The following is a 16,020-nucleotide window of genomic DNA, read 5'->3' on the forward strand; positions in this document are numbered from 1 at the left end:
TCAGGCAATCCACTCACCTCAGCCTCCCAAAGGCGTGGGATTACAGGCTGAGCCACCAAGCCCGGCTAGATTCTATTTTCATATTTTCAGAGTAGACCTTTCCCTGCATAAACTGTTCTGCAGTGTGGCTGTCATACACTTTAGCTGAGCCAATAGCAACCCAACAGCTCTCTCCTATTCCTGACCCCATTTCTGTACCTAATGCCCACACACTCTTGGAGCTGTTTCTAGGCATTATTTGGAGGGATTCATTTCCATTTTCCAGCCTGTTCACATTGTTTGAGCAGATCATGACCTCACCATGCTCTACATTTAAGGCTATAGTTTTGGTAGTTTAATAAAACTACTGTCTTTTTTGGATCAATGCAATTCTTTTTTCCCTAAGAGTAAATGAATAAAGTATATACAAAGAGAATAAGAAAAATCCCAGTTATAATGACTTTTTTCTAACTGCTTGCTTACTAAACTTGTATTCATGTCATAACATGAAATTAATCAACACCCAATGAGAAATGACCTACAATAACTTGAAAGGACTACCTGTGTAATCTAAATTCTTTTGATACTTTCTCTGGCATTTAACCTATCACTTTACAAAAAACAGTTTTAATTGCTTATTTGCACATAGTGTTGTGGAAGGTGACTTACTAGTCTGTGTTTTCTGAGAGCTTATGATTAAAGACCTAGAATGGAATACTCCATGTGGGTGAATGTGAAAAGGTCACATAGATAATAAATTAATTAAAATTTATATAAAGAGTTAATAAAATATTTACTGTTCTTAAAAATAAAGTTACATGAGTTGTGAAGAGGTAAATGATGCTGTACTCGTTTTGATTTTAGGGTGTTGAGTATTATCTTTTGTTAAATCTAGAAGGAAGTGATGTGTACGTCTGAGTGATGAGAGTGAATTAGTTAGCAATCTGTACGACACAATTTTTCCACTTATCTGCTAGAGTTTGAGGTCTAAAAAGAAAGTTTGTATGAGTTCAAAGGTAAATGGATAAGATCTTAGGCTAAACCGTAAAGGCTAAATGAAACCTTTATGGGGACAAGGAAGAAGATTATAAATTGGACATGCAGGTTAAAGTGTGTTAATCAACAAAATAATATTCTCAGATTGGTTGAATTCGAGATGGGAGAAATAGTAATGTTGATTATGAGGATGGGATTGTAAGTTGGAAATGGAGAAGGATGGCGGAGGAGCTCCTGCTTTTTAACAGGTCACATATTCAGAGATAACAGTGCTGCAGTCCTGATGCAGAGAGAAAATGGTGGGTAGCAAGGATGGAATTGTTCTGCAGGTAATATAATATGACTTCATGAAAAGTGTTTGAAGTAGAGCATAGTGCATATCAAAACTAGGAACTCAGAGATGAAGACTAAACAATTCCTACGTTCCCTCTTTCATGTTGGACTAAGCTTCTAGGTCTAGAATGGACTCTAGAGGTCATTCTAACTCAATTTTTTAATGCAATGAATGAAATTCAGTGAAATTTAGTAACTTGTCCAAGCTTCTACAACTAATTACTGACAAAGTTGGAGTGAGAAGACAGTCTGCAATTTTATGTAGTAATACCCTATTAAAGTTCATCTTAGAGCTGGGCTCGGTGGCTCAGCCTGTAATCCCGCGCCTTTGGGCGGCTGAGGTGAGTGGATCGCCTGAGCCCGCGGGTTCGAGACCCGCCTGGGCAGCGAGACTTCATCTCTACAATAAATCAAAAAAATCAGCCGGGCGTGGTAGCACATGCCTGTAATTCCAGCTAATCGGAAGGCTGAGGCGGAAGGATCGCTGGAGCCCAGCAGGTCGAGGCTGCGGTGGCCGGGAGCAGCCACTGCACTCCAGTCTGGGTGACAGAGTGAGACTCCAACTCAAAAAAAAAAGTTCATCTTAAAGGCATACAGAAAGCAAAGTGAATATTTTTCCTTTAAATAACTAGAATTTTATTACATCATGACTTTTTTCTCTTTCTGAAAGTACTTGCCCTAAGAAAAACATTTGAGACAAACTAATGTATCTTTTCTTAGATTTAAGGTAATTAAGAGTAATTGGGGATCTCTTGCACGGTTATCTGAATTAGGAGGAATATCTGATTAGGGCCATGCATTTTTTGCTTCTACTCGACCATATTTGTTTCTAGCACTACATTCTAATGAAAGACACTAACTAAAGCATTAAAATTTATTTCATATCCTGAATTATGTTTAAAGCAAAAGATAGTCTCAGGATTAGATTGAACCCAATTTAGTTTTTCCTGCTAAGCAGTTGCTTAGTAGAAAACTTCAATATTCATCAGTGGTAGTGCCAATTTGGCACAAAAATTTCATCAACATGGAAATATAAACAAACACTAACAAGTTTGAGTCTTGGAATCTGGTTCTCTGAGTTTTTTTTTTCTCGAGAGCTCTTTCTTTCTATTGATTTATATATATTTTTTTTTTTTAAAAACAGTGTTAATCAACAAAATAATATTCTCAGAAAATACCTTTAGAATAAAGATACTTTCCTTTGTTCCCGCCCATTGAATCCTGCTCCATTCTTAATTACTCTCTGGATCCTTCTACCCCGTAAGTCAGAATCCTTTCAATGTTTCCAAACCATTATATACTTCTGTGTCTATGTAGCTTTTATTTCACTGTCTTTTATAATAGTTTGTTTATGAAATTTGTAACTTCCTTATTAGATTGAAAATAACTGGAGAACAAGGAATATATTTTAATCTTAAGTGGTAGGCCTTTAGCAGTTACTTGAAATGAGCACCTGTTTTTTGGTCTTATTTTTTCTACTCTAAAGTTCTTTGAGCATTATTCTTTCCTATATTCATACCTAGATAGGACTCCCTCCTACTACCCAATATGTCATAAGAGTCATTTTGTGAGATGGCTGGCTGATGAGTTTACTGTGTGACTTGAAAGGCTACAAACTATAGCCTGTCAGGACTCAACTGTACTCTCTTTCATGGAAGATGTGTTCCTCACTGTCATATGTGCCTGCGTATCCTTTCAGGACACAGCCACTGCTTTACACCTGGAAAACTGGTGCAACAAAGAAAAAAATTCTGTTCTGTAGATAAAATATATGGATTTGAGACCTAGCCCTGCCCCTATAGTGCATTCTTGGGAAAGTCAATTGAGTTAAATGAGATGACTGAAACTTCATATGCCTTTGGGAGGCTGAGGTGAGTGGATTGCCTGAGCCCGTGGGTTCGAGACCCATCGGGGCAACTTGGTGAGACCTCATCTCTACAATAAATCAAAAACTAGTGGGGCGTGGTAGTGCTCGCCTGTAGTTACAGCTACTTGGAAGGCTGAGGCAGAAGGATTGCCGGAGCCCAGCAGGTCGAGACTGCGGTGGCCAGGAGCGGCCACTGCACTCCAATCTGGGCGACAGAGTGAGACTCCAACTCAAAAAACAAAAATAAATAAATAAAAATAAATAAAAGAAAACTACTGAACACAAGAAAGACTCTTTTGCAATAAACTACTACTGAGGGTTTTACTTCTTAGAGAAGGGGGTTTTTCCCCTAATTTTCATTAAAACCCCTAGTATTTGTGGGCTAAGTTCTACTTGTAATAAGATTTACTGCACTTTCTTGGAATGTCAGCAGTTTTATATGCTTTCCTATGATAGATCAAGTTAAGGTTTTAATTGGCTAGAAATGTCATTCATCCTAGGCAATATTAGTACCTCTAAAATCTTTTATCCAATATGAGAAGTCATCTTTTTATTATTGACTATTCATTGTTGTGGAAATCTGTCCGACTCACCAAAATTACCCTCTTTGTACTTTTTTTTTCTCTAGATACTAAGTAGTATAGCTTTCTGTTCTGAAAAAAAAAATTTTGAAGGAAGAAGAGAGTATAAATTCTCCTGGAGAAAATATTTTAAGGCCTGAACCTATACTTAAATATTTTCCTTAGTGTTCTTAAAGAAATAGTTTAGATATACTGTCCAAAAGTGCCTAAAAACATAAACCTTACTTGAAACCTGAGGTTCCATAAAAATAATCGAGTTCTTACTTCATTTTAAATAGTTCTTCATATGTTTGAAAGCAACTTTGATATCTATTCAAATTTTTTCCATCATATTGAAATAATTTCACTTATATTTTTCATTCTATGTGTAACATATTATGTATGTCTTCATTTAATTCTTGATAAAAATGTTGAAAAGGGAGAATATTAAGCATGCAGTCCCACTGATAGGATTCTGATAGATCTTCATCAAACCTTTTTTTTTTTCTTCTTGAGTTAGAGTCTCACTCTCGCCCAGACTGGAGTGCAGTGGCCGCTCCCGGCCACCGCAGCCTCAACCTGCTGGGCTCCAGCGATCCTTCCGCCTCAGCCTTCCAAGAGCCGGAATTACAGGCATGCACTACTACGCCCGGCTGATTTTTTGATTTATTGTGAGATGAGGTCTCACTGCCCAGGCGGGTCTCGAACCCGCGGGCTCAGGCAATCCACTCACCTCAGCCTCCCAAAGGCACGGGATTACAGGCTGAGCCACCAAGCCCGGCTTCATCAAACCTTAAATTCATATTCCATGGCCATTATTGTTCAGCCAACAAATCCTATTAACTATAATTCTGCCCAGCTCACTTTGTCTCCATTTTAAACAGAGGTTTATAATGATGAGTCAAATGACTTGGCTGAAATTTTTTGCATGATGTTTATGGCATTACTCTAATCTACTTTTTGTATAGTATAAAAATATATAGTAAACATTTTGTTAAAGTATATTGAGAGATACTTTTCCATGGATTTCTTGCATTTCTACACATCCTATTGGGTATGCCAAGAATGCATGGTCCTGATTTATCTTTATGCAGGTCTTTTCTCAGGGATGTGTTTGTGGTAAGAGATGAAATAATGTCTCTCTCTAAGACAAAGAGCATGCTTGCTTACTGTCTGCTATAAAATGGCAGGCATCTGAAACTGAAAGATTCTCTTTTTTTGACTCAACCTTCTCTATGTGCAGACATCCGTCTAGGCTCCTCCACAATACCACCATGCTATGCTGAGAATAATGAGTCTCACAAGTCTCGTTCCTTCTGCCAATATCCACAAAATAAAAAATAAGCTAATTTATTAGCTTATAAACAGGGTCAAATTTTAGACCTAACAAAGTATAGCAAACAGAAGAGTACACAAATCATAAATATAAAGCTCAAATTATTACAAAGTATCACAACCATGTTACTACCACCATGACTGAGAAATAGAACATGACTCCAGAATCCTTTGTCATGTACCTTCCCTGGTCACTCTCTGCCTGTTTAACCCCTGCCCACCCCAACACCAGAAATAACCACTTTTCTGACCTATAAAATGAGTTAATTTTGCCTACTTTGGAATTTTATATGAATGTTATTAAATTCTTTTACATGTGCATATTGTCCACCCTTATATCTTCTTTTTGAAATTTTTTTACCCATGTTTACTATACTTACTTTTGCATTGCAGAATTGTAGGAAGTTTTTTTTAATACAACCTGGATAAAAGCCAATTCTGAAAATTGTGAGGGATCCTTTATACAACAATGAATACACTTTATACTACTGAACTGTACACTTAAAAATTATAAAGATGACAAATTTTATTATGTGTTTTTGCCACAATTAAAAATTGACATTCTAAAACAATCAATTCTATGGCTGACGTATTACCTATTTATTTGTATAATTATGTTTTTGATAGCAAAAGGTTTTTTTAAATGAATGAGAAAACACTGTTTCTTGTTTTGTTTTATTTTTTAAGTAAATGTAGGGAGTACAATTGCAGTTTTGTTATATGAATATATTGTGTAGCGGTGATGTCTGGGCTTTTAGTATGTCTATCACCCCAATAGCGAACATTGTACCTAGTAGATAATTTTTCAACCCTCACCCTCTTCTTGGCTTTTGGAGTCTCCTGTGTTTATTATTCTCCTCTGTATGTTCTTGTAAACCCATTATTTAGCTCCCACTTCTAAGTGAAAACATGCAGTATTTTACTTTCTGTTTCTGTGTTATTTCACTTAGCATAATAGCCTCCATTTCCATCCATGTTGTTGGAAAAGATATGCTTTCTTTTTTTGTGGCTGCATATTATTCCATGGGGGGTATTATGTGTTTGTGTTTGTGTGTGTGTGTGTGTGAGTGTGTGTAACATTTTCTTTACCCAGTCATCTGTTGATGGACATTTAAGTTTATTCCATATTTTTGCTGTTATGAATAGCACTGTAGCACTGTGACATAAACATGTGAGTGTAGATATCTTTTTGATTTCTTTTGGGAACATACCCAGTAGTAAAATTGCTGAATCAAATGGTGGTTCTGTTATGAGACTTTGGACTTAGACTTTAAAGTTGATGCTGGAATGAATTAAGACATTTGGGTCTGTTAGGACAGAGTGAATATATTTTATATAGGAGAAGGATATGAACTTGGGGAGTGAGGTCAGGGTTAGGATGCTATGGTTTGAATGTATGTGTCCCCTCAAAATTCTTGTGTTAGAACCTAAGGCCCAATATGAAAGTATTAAAAGATGAAGCCTTTAGGAGGTGAATAAGAAAAGAGGGCAGAATTCTTATGATTGAGAGTAATGACTTTATAAAAGGCTGCAGGGAACTAACTAGATATTTTATTGCATTTCTGTCCTTTCCATCATGTGAGGACACGGTATTTGACCTCTTCAAAGGACACAGCATTCTAGGCACCGTTCTGAAGTTAGAGACCAGGCATTTACCAGCACTGAACCTGCTGGTAGCTTAATCTTGGACTTTCTAGCCTTCAGAATTGTAAGAGATAAACTTCTATTCTTCATAAACTACCCAGTTTTAGGTATTTTTTGACAGAGCGAAACTGACTAAAATACGACCTCTATGTAAGATCTGAAACTAGAAAACTCCTAGAAGAAAACAAAGAAGAAAAGCTTCGTGACATTTGAATGGACAATAATTTCTGGGTGTGATGCCAAAAGCATAGGCAAAAATAGACAGTAGGACTACATCAAACTTTAAAACTTCTGCCCACCAAAAAAACAATCAACAGAGTGAAAAATCAACCTACAGAATGGGAGAAAAGTTTGCAAACCATATATCTGATAAGGGATTAATATCCAGAATAAATAAAGAACTCCTACAACTCAACAACAAAAACTAAGCAACCCAACTTTAAAAAATGAGGAAAAGACATAAATAGATATTTCCCCAAAGAAGATATACAAATAGAAAATGGATAAGAAGCAAATTAAAAGATTCTCTACATAACTAATCATTAGGGAAATGCAAATCAAAACTACAATAAAATATCACTTCACAGCTGTTAGGATGACCACTATAAAAAAATAGAAGATAAAAAGTGTCAGTGAGGATGTGTAAAAAGATGGAATATTTGTGCATTGTTGGTGGGATTGTAAACAAGTAAAATTGTGATGGAAAACAGTGTGGAACCCCCTATGAATATTAAAAATAGAACTACTGTGTGGCCCACCCATTCCACTTCCGGGTATATGCTCAAAACAATTGAAAACAAGATTTTGGAAAGATGACTTTACACTCTCATTTATTTCAGTATTATTCACAATAGCCAAGATGTGAAAGCAGCCATGGACAGAAGAATGGATAAAGAAAAAAGGGTATATGCATACAATAGAATATTATTCATCCTCAAAATAGAAAAAAAAATCCTGTCATATGCTACAACATGGAACATAAGTGAAACAAGACAGTACAGAAAGACAAATACTGCATGATTCCACTTATATGAGGTATTTAAAATAATCAAAGTCCAAGAAACAGAAAGAGGAATGGTGGTTACCAAACGCTGGAAGGAAGGGGAAACAGAGTTGTCAGTTAGTATAGTGTTTCAGTCATGTATGATTAAAAATTCATTCTAGAGATGTGTTGCACAACAAAGTGCATATGGTTAATGATATTGTGCTATACATTTAAAAATTAAGATGTTTATGGTTTTTACCACAATAAAGTAAGAAAGAAGACCCCTATTTATTCACACTTTTCATTAATATGAGCATCCCCAACTTTTTGCTGCACTGTTCTTTACAAGTATAGTTTAATGTAATGTTTTTATAATCGAATAGAATCAATTCTGGGATTAGTGAATATATGTCTGAATAAAACCTTTGCTTCATGTAGAGTCTGACTATAACCAACAAAATTGCATAACTATGAAAATATAACTATTTATAAAATTATTTTAAATGGTAAGTTTGTGTAACATTTCTTAAAAAATGATTAATAGCATTATTGATTTGGAGACCTCAATGCCCCTAAAAAAAACTAGCTTATGGGCCTGGTACAGTGGTTCAAACCTGTAATCCCAGCACTTTGGGATGCCAAGATGAGAGGATTGCCAGGACTCAGGAGTTCAAGACCAGCCTGGGCAACTTGGCAAGACCTTGTCTCTACAATAAATAAAAAAATTAGACAGGCGTGGTGGTGTGCACCTGCAGTTCCAGCTACTTGGAAGGCTGAGACAGAAGGAAATTTAAATGTAGTTTTGGATGTCTTTTTACCCCACATCTCTTTAAAAAATCTAAGGAAGCTTGAATTTGTGCTTTCTTTTTTTTTCTGCAGGTCTTTCAATAGCAGATAGGTATCAAAATGAGTATTTGAAAATATTGATTTTTATTGTTGTTGTTTTCAAAAATGCTATTGTGGCAGTTAAGTATTTAAAGAATATCCTGGAGGGTTTAGAGTTAACGTATTCTACACCTGATTTTCTGTTCATTCACGTCTTTACACTTTATAGCAAAGACAGTTTTGAGGACAGTAAGAAGCCAAAAATACAAAATGAGTAGTTTAGCATCAAAGTAAGGAGAGAGACAGACAGTTGGACTATATATTTGCCTTGGTAGCAAACATTGGGTTGTGGATGGGGAGGAGGGCAGGATTTTGAGTCTCAGTGTGTGTGTTTTATGTGTAAATCTGAGGAGCAGCTTCAGGACATGAAAAGGTAATTGGTGAATCCAGTTTTCTTTTTGAGAATTAAAAAATAGCAGCACTACTGAGTCCTGGTGCAGAAAACACAGAATGAAAAGTAAAGTAATGGTTGAAATGCAAATTCCTACAACTGTATGGAATACTGAGTAATATGAGTTGAACATCCCAAAACTGAGAATCTGAAATTCAAAATCCAAAACTTGTTGACAGCCAACATGATACTCAAAGGGAATGCTCATTGGAGCAATTCAGATTTCAGGTTTTTAGATTTGGAATCCTTGACTAATAACTATAATACATATATTCCAAATTCTTAGAAAATCTGAAACACTTATGGTCCCCAGCATTTTAGATAAGAGATACTCAACCTATAGCTTATAATTTTTTTTTTTTAATAAAAGGGCAGCTAATAAAATGTTTAGGCTTTGCAAGTCATTGAGTTTCTATCACAACTCTGCCATTGTAGCATAAATGCAGCAATGGACTATATGTAAAGGAATGAATGTGACTGTTTTCCTATAAACTTTTATTCACCAAAATAGACAGCAGGTTGCATTTGACCGCAGACCATAGTTTACAGACACCTTTTTTAGATTTTCAATAATATCACCCAAATCACCACCTTAAAAATTTAAGTCAGGTAAATTCAGCTCCCTCATCTATAATATGAAAAAACTGGATTAGATTGTTTGCAAAGTCCCTTCTAATGCAAACATTCTGAAAGTTTATGAAAGTTGACTATGGGATCCTCATGGCACTTTACATTATGTCTGGCAAGATTTTAGCTGTTGCCCCTTAAACAAGCAAGTTAAAAATATTGCAAATTGTATTCTTTGGTTTTATAGAATTTTTATTATATATATGTTCTCAAAATTCAGCTGCTATGAATTACAAAAGGTCCTTTCTATCCTATAGTGTTACAGAACATATCCATTAAACAACCTCATCTGAAAAGACTGATGCCATGTATCAGCCCAAACTGGGAAACCCACACATTCAGCTCTGCATTTAGTCTAGCTGAATCCAGGTAGCAAGTTGTTCAGTAAGTGCTTCATTAAAAAGAAGGAAATGGAATCAAGAAAGCCAGTATATTTTTGGAATCGTTTTCAGTTTTTCATTGTTTATTCTTCCTTATTCTTTCCCACAAACTGACTGACCCCTTTCTAGCTTATTACTGAATCTTTTCAGATCTAATGTTTTAGTCTATTTCTATGGATAGTTCCTGGTATAAATAAGCCATCATGACCTCACTCAGCAACTTGAGCCTTCACCTGGCTAATCTCCCTTTCTTTGCAGTGCATCTCTTATAGATATATCCTACACATCGCAGCCAGTATCCTCTGCTTTAGTGTTTGCATTGGTTCTTTTCTCTTCAGCAACTTATTTGGGCTTATAGCCTATTGTGTAAAGTCTATTCTGTGTTTCATAGAGTGCAATTTGAGTCAGCATTCATTGTTTATGCTTATCATATGATGATTCTGACAGGCTGGCTAATAGCCATAATTCTCATCACTGCTGGTTAAAGAACAAAACTTTTCTTTTAATTAGAATTCTGAGCAATGACATAAGCAGAGTTCCCCAAATAACTCTCTATAATTTAATGTTTGCTTTCATTACTAACCTATTTTTAAATGTGTAATTGAATATAACTAAGCCAAACAAACTTTTCAGGAAACAAATTAATATCCTAAAACAAGGGTAATGAATTATACATTTTATGTATCAAAGGAGACTAATATCTCTTAACTTAATAAGCTTTGAAGTTGTTTGAAGATAAATGAAGATCTCACTATGATTCAATGACATGAAGTCATTAGTGGTATTGCCCTGATGATCCCTTTTCTCCAATTACAAATTCATAAATTAATGTTCTTGTTAACACAGTAATCTCTTTGAGTTTATGTTCAGTATGATCAGTTCCTCAGAGTCCTATTAATACTGAAAGAACAGGTGAGATTAAATTCCATAGAAGGGAATAATGGAAATCTTTGAGAAGAACTGTTGAAAATAACAGTCATTTACCCTCTTATTAAAAGTTGACTGCAAACCATAACAAGTACTTCTATTTACTGAGTTCCCTACTTGTTCTGGATATTCAAGGTATACTATCTGTATTAATACTCAAAGTAACCTACTGATACAGTTATATTTTATTCACTAGATATCTTTAAGTTGCTAGAACAGAAATGTGTTAAAAATTCTAGATATTTTATTAGTTCACATAATTTAAAAATCTAGAGGGAAGTCATGCTTCAGGCAGTATGTAATCCAGTGATTCAAACATGTCACCAAAGGCTAGTCTCTTTCCTCCACTCTTTTCTGCTTTCTATTAAAGCATATTGGGATGGTTTCATCCTGAGCTGCCAATCCTTGTGATACTATGTGATTATCTTGCTTACTTATGGTTGCACTTCTTTCCTGATATTTCTGTCAATAAACAAAGTTTACTTCACTCTTCATACATCTCCTCATGTCTCAGTTAAGCTAAGCTATTTGCCTATCCCTGAATGAATCACTTGAGCCAGAGAGAGGTATTCACTTCATTGATTTAGTTAAGCCAGTTTAGAATCATCCTTATCGTTGGGGGTGAGGTTAATACCTTCCAAAGTGGTAGAAGGGCTGTTTCATATGGGAAACTAGAACAATTAATCCCTATTACAATTTTTCCTCATTTTTTTATGCACAGTAACTTCAACAACAATAATAGGTAGTAGTATTCATTGTGTGTACTATGTGCTAGGCACATGCTTAATGCTTTAGTGCATTTTAGTCTTCAAAATCATCTTGAGAAATAAATGATATTAAATCCCTGTTTTATAGAAGTATGAAAAAACTAAACAAATTAACTAGGGCCACGTGATTAACCAGACTTAGGTCAGTCTGACTTGAGTGTCCATTCTCTTTCCACCATATCATTCTCTCTCTCTAGTAACCAGAAGTTGGCTATTAAGAACATTTTAAATGTTGTCTTAGAAATTAATTATTGTTAAAACAGCCTGGTATTGGTACAAGAACAGGCATATAGACCAATGGAACAGGATAGAGATTCCAGAACCAAAGCTTCAATTTCTCAACCAACTCATCTTTGACAAAGCCTCTGGCAACAACCACTGGGGAGAGGAGAAATCTATTCAGTAAATGGTTCTGGGAAAACTGACTGATCACATGGAACCCTACCTATTACCATACACAAAACTGGAAACAGGAACCCTACCTATTACCATACACAAAAATTAACTCTAAATGGATCAAAGACTTAAACGTAAAACCTCAAACTATAAGAATCTTAGAAAACCCAGGAGACACCCTTATGGAAATTGGAACCGGTCACCAATTCCTGATCAGAACTCTAAGGGCTCATACCATAAGAAATAAGATAGACAAGTGGGACCTCATCAAACTAATAAACTTCTGCAAAACAAAAGAAACCATCAAGAGAGCAGGCAGACAGCCCACAGAATGGGAAAAAATATTTGCCAATTTTTATCTGACAAAGGACTAACATCTAGGATCTACAAGGAACTCAAATGCGCTGAAAGGAAAACAAACAACTCCACTCATTAAAAAGTGGGCAAAAGACATGAATAGACACTTCTCAAAAGAAAATCTATGAGCAGCCAGCAGACACGTGAAAAAGTGCTCTGCCTCACTAATCATCAGAGAAATGCAAATCAAAACCGCATTGGGGTACCACCTAACCCCAGTAAGAATGGCCATCATTAATAAAACAAACAACAACAGAAGCTGGTGAGGATGTGGAGAAAAAAAGAATGCTTCTACACTTGCGGGTGGGAATGCAAACTAGTGCAACCTCCTTAGAAGACAGTGTAGCAATTTCTGAAAGAACTAGAAATTGACCTTCCATATGACCCAGCAATCCCCCTATTGGGAATATACCCAGAGGAACTCAAATCATTCTTCAAAAAACATACCTGCATACGCCTGTTTGTTGCAACTTTATTCACAATAGCAAAAACATGGAACCAACCATGCTGCACATCACAACTGGACTGGATTTTTAAAATGTGGTACGTACACACAATGGAATATTATGCAGCCATAAAGAGGGACATACGGACTTTGCAGCAACTTGGATGGATTTAGAGCCGATCATACGCAATGATCTATCACAGAAACAAAGAACAGAGTATCATATGTTCTCACTCATAAGTGGACCTTGAACAATTATAATACTATAAGAAAGGGATTGGCAGTAGTAGGAAACTGTCAGGTGAGGAGGGGTGGCTTTGACAGTTGAGGAAAACTGCTAGGGGAGGGAGGGGCATACCTCATCAACAAGGGGGACTGCATAATCAACGTTTGTATACCTAACCCTGAAATGTACCCCACATCTTTATAATAAAAAAAGAAAAAAGATTCATGATTGTTGTAGAATTATAGAAAATAATCCATCCTGTCTTGGTTTAACGTGCAGTGTACCCAAACAGAAATAAGCCTTGGTAAGACAGAATTACAAAAAGAGAGTTACTTATCTTTTTTTGCCCACTTTGAGTACCAGAATCCTTACTGCAATGATCAGGTTGGATAACCTATGCTATATATATTACATCCACACACATACATATGCATACATACATGTACATATACACCTATGTGCTGCATGTATGACTACTGCATATTTCACAAATTCTAAGAGAGGTTTTTAACCTGGCACTTAATGGAAAAAAGACAAAAGTATGGATTGAAAGGGGCACGTCCTGCCCTCTTAAGTAACCTCACAGTGAACACTGAAGACTATGTCATCTGATAATCAGTCTTCAGTGTTTCACTAAATGGTGATAATCAAGTATTGTGCCTAAGGGAATATTTCTGGCAAAGTCTGAATTGTTTTCTGGGTAACCTAACTTTTGTCCCATACTATACCCCTTGGGGAGTTTGCTTCTTGCTTCAGGATTCTTAATGTTTCCACTTGTATTAAGATTAGTTTTTATTGGAGGCCTTGCTTCCCTCTAGTAATTCTGCAAGATACTGACTAGGCTTGCAGAAAGGTGCAGCTCTGCTCCTTACTCAAGATTACTCTGTCTGTGATTTGAATAACTATAAATTGGAAGTAAGTTTAAAATTTGCTTTCCTAGATTTAATGATTTTAAACAAGTAATTGTTGAATTAACTACAGTATTTGCAAATAGCTGTATAAAGCTCTACTTTCCTAGTACTATACCTTTATTTATTTGACATCACCTTTTACCTAATATTTAAAACTGTTTAAGTGTTGTCTTTTCTTTGTTCATTACTATGTTATGTATCATTATTGAATAATATTTAATAATTTGTTGAATAGCAGTTTGTTTATTGGATAATAATTTGTTGAGTAATGAATATTTGTTACTCAACAAATATTGTGGCAGGTGAGGAGTGCAAAGAGGATTATATGATGAAGTAAATTTAAAAATGTATGAAGTTATGAAACAGTGCTGAATGTGAGCTAACTTTGGAAAGAAATATATAGCATCAGGATTCTGCAGAAGAAAATTGGGATTATGTCATATGATACTTTTAAATCAAATAGCAGAAAAAATCTTTTCATTTGAATGTTATTCTATAGCTTAAACAGAATGCTATTTGGTTTCAGAACCAGAAGGGTTACCTGTTTCTAAAATAATTCCAACATATATCTAGTAAAAGAATTAATATGCCGGACTCGGTGGCTCAGCCTGTAATCCCGTGCCTTTGGGAGGCTGAGGTGAGTGAATTGCCTGAGCCCGCGGGTTCGAGACCCACCTGGGCAGCGAGACCTCATCTCTACAATAAATTTTAAAAAAATCAGCCTGGCGTGGTAGCGCATGCCTGTAATTCCAGCTACTTGGAAGGCTGAGGTGGAAGGATCGCCGGAGCCCAGCAGGTCGAGGCTGCAGTGGCCGGGAGCAGCCACTGCACTCCAGTCTGGGCAACAGAGTGAGACTCCAACTCAAAAAAAATAAATAAAAATTTTTAAAAATTTAAAAAAAGAATTAATACGTGAATATTGGTCCTAGTAATAGCTTGAACTAAATTTTAATTTCCAGTCCATTTTAATAGACAGTTTGGTATCTATTAAAGTTGAGAAATTCATGGAATTTTGCTGTTTGCTATAGAAATGATATATTTTGTTCAGATTTTTAAAGTTAAGCGTGATAGAAACTATTTCATCTTAGTAATTAATATATTTGGTATTTTTTTTAAAAAAAGAATGTCTGACACCATTAAGTTTATTTTATTTGTTTTGAGTTGGAGTCTCACTCCATCACCCAGGCTGGAATGCAGTGGCACGCTCACAGCCACCCCAGCATCGACCTGCTGGGCTCAGGTGATCCTTCCTCCTCAGCCTTCCAACCAGAGGAACCATGCCTGGTTAATTTTTTGATTTATTGTAAAGATGAGGTCTCGCCAAGTTGCCTGGGCTATACTCTAACCCGTGGGCTCAGGCAATCCCCTCACCACGGCCTTAAGTTTATTTTTAAAGCATGTAGCTTATTTGATTTTGTAAATGACCAACTTAAATTTATATAACACTTGATTTATGAATAAGAGAAAAGATAGAAAAAGAATATTTTAAGGAAAGTTAGGTAGGTGTTTATTTTCTGAGTTCTCTCAGTAAAGAAGAAAATAGTAAGTCTTCACCTCTAGAGCTTTCCTGCTTAAAGAAGTCTAGATTCCTAATGAAGAGGGTAAAAAAGAGTTCATGACATTGCTATTAAAATGTTAATCTCTGTTGCAAATTTGTGGCTTAATATCTGGGGGCCTAGAAAGTAGGAATGATTGCTTTTAGAGAATATGTATTCTAATATACCTTACCTCCTTTGATAGTGCAATAGACTATAAACTAACTAAAAAGAAAAATGAGTCATAGCTTTAAATGCTGTGTTAAAAATTAATGCTTAAAGAGAATGAACAGATTAAGAAAAAAGAATTAATTTTGTGGCTCTTGAAATGTGACTAACACTTCTAAAAAACTGAATTTTAAACTTAAATTTAATTTTAACTGATTTAAATTTAAAAATCAGTATTGATTCAGTTATTGGAAAATTTTAAGCATGTCTAGAACAACCTGGGTATGTGAATCTAGTTGAAAAACT

At 35.6% G+C, this 16,020-nt stretch overlaps 1 protein-coding gene across 3 annotated transcripts in view; it reads left to right on the forward strand.

The window, feature by feature from the left end:
- Positions 1-16,020, forward strand: part of FER (FER tyrosine kinase) — a 414,242-nt gene that overhangs the window by 292,491 nt on the left and 105,731 nt on the right. The window lies entirely within an intron of this gene.

This window comes from Carlito syrichta, unplaced genomic scaffold (genome assembly GCF_000164805.1).
Source record: "Carlito syrichta isolate Samal-C Ts95f unplaced genomic scaffold, Tarsius_syrichta-2.0.1 Scaffold302457, whole genome shotgun sequence".
In the NCBI taxonomy this organism is placed as follows: domain Eukaryota; kingdom Metazoa; phylum Chordata; class Mammalia; order Primates; family Tarsiidae; genus Carlito; species Carlito syrichta.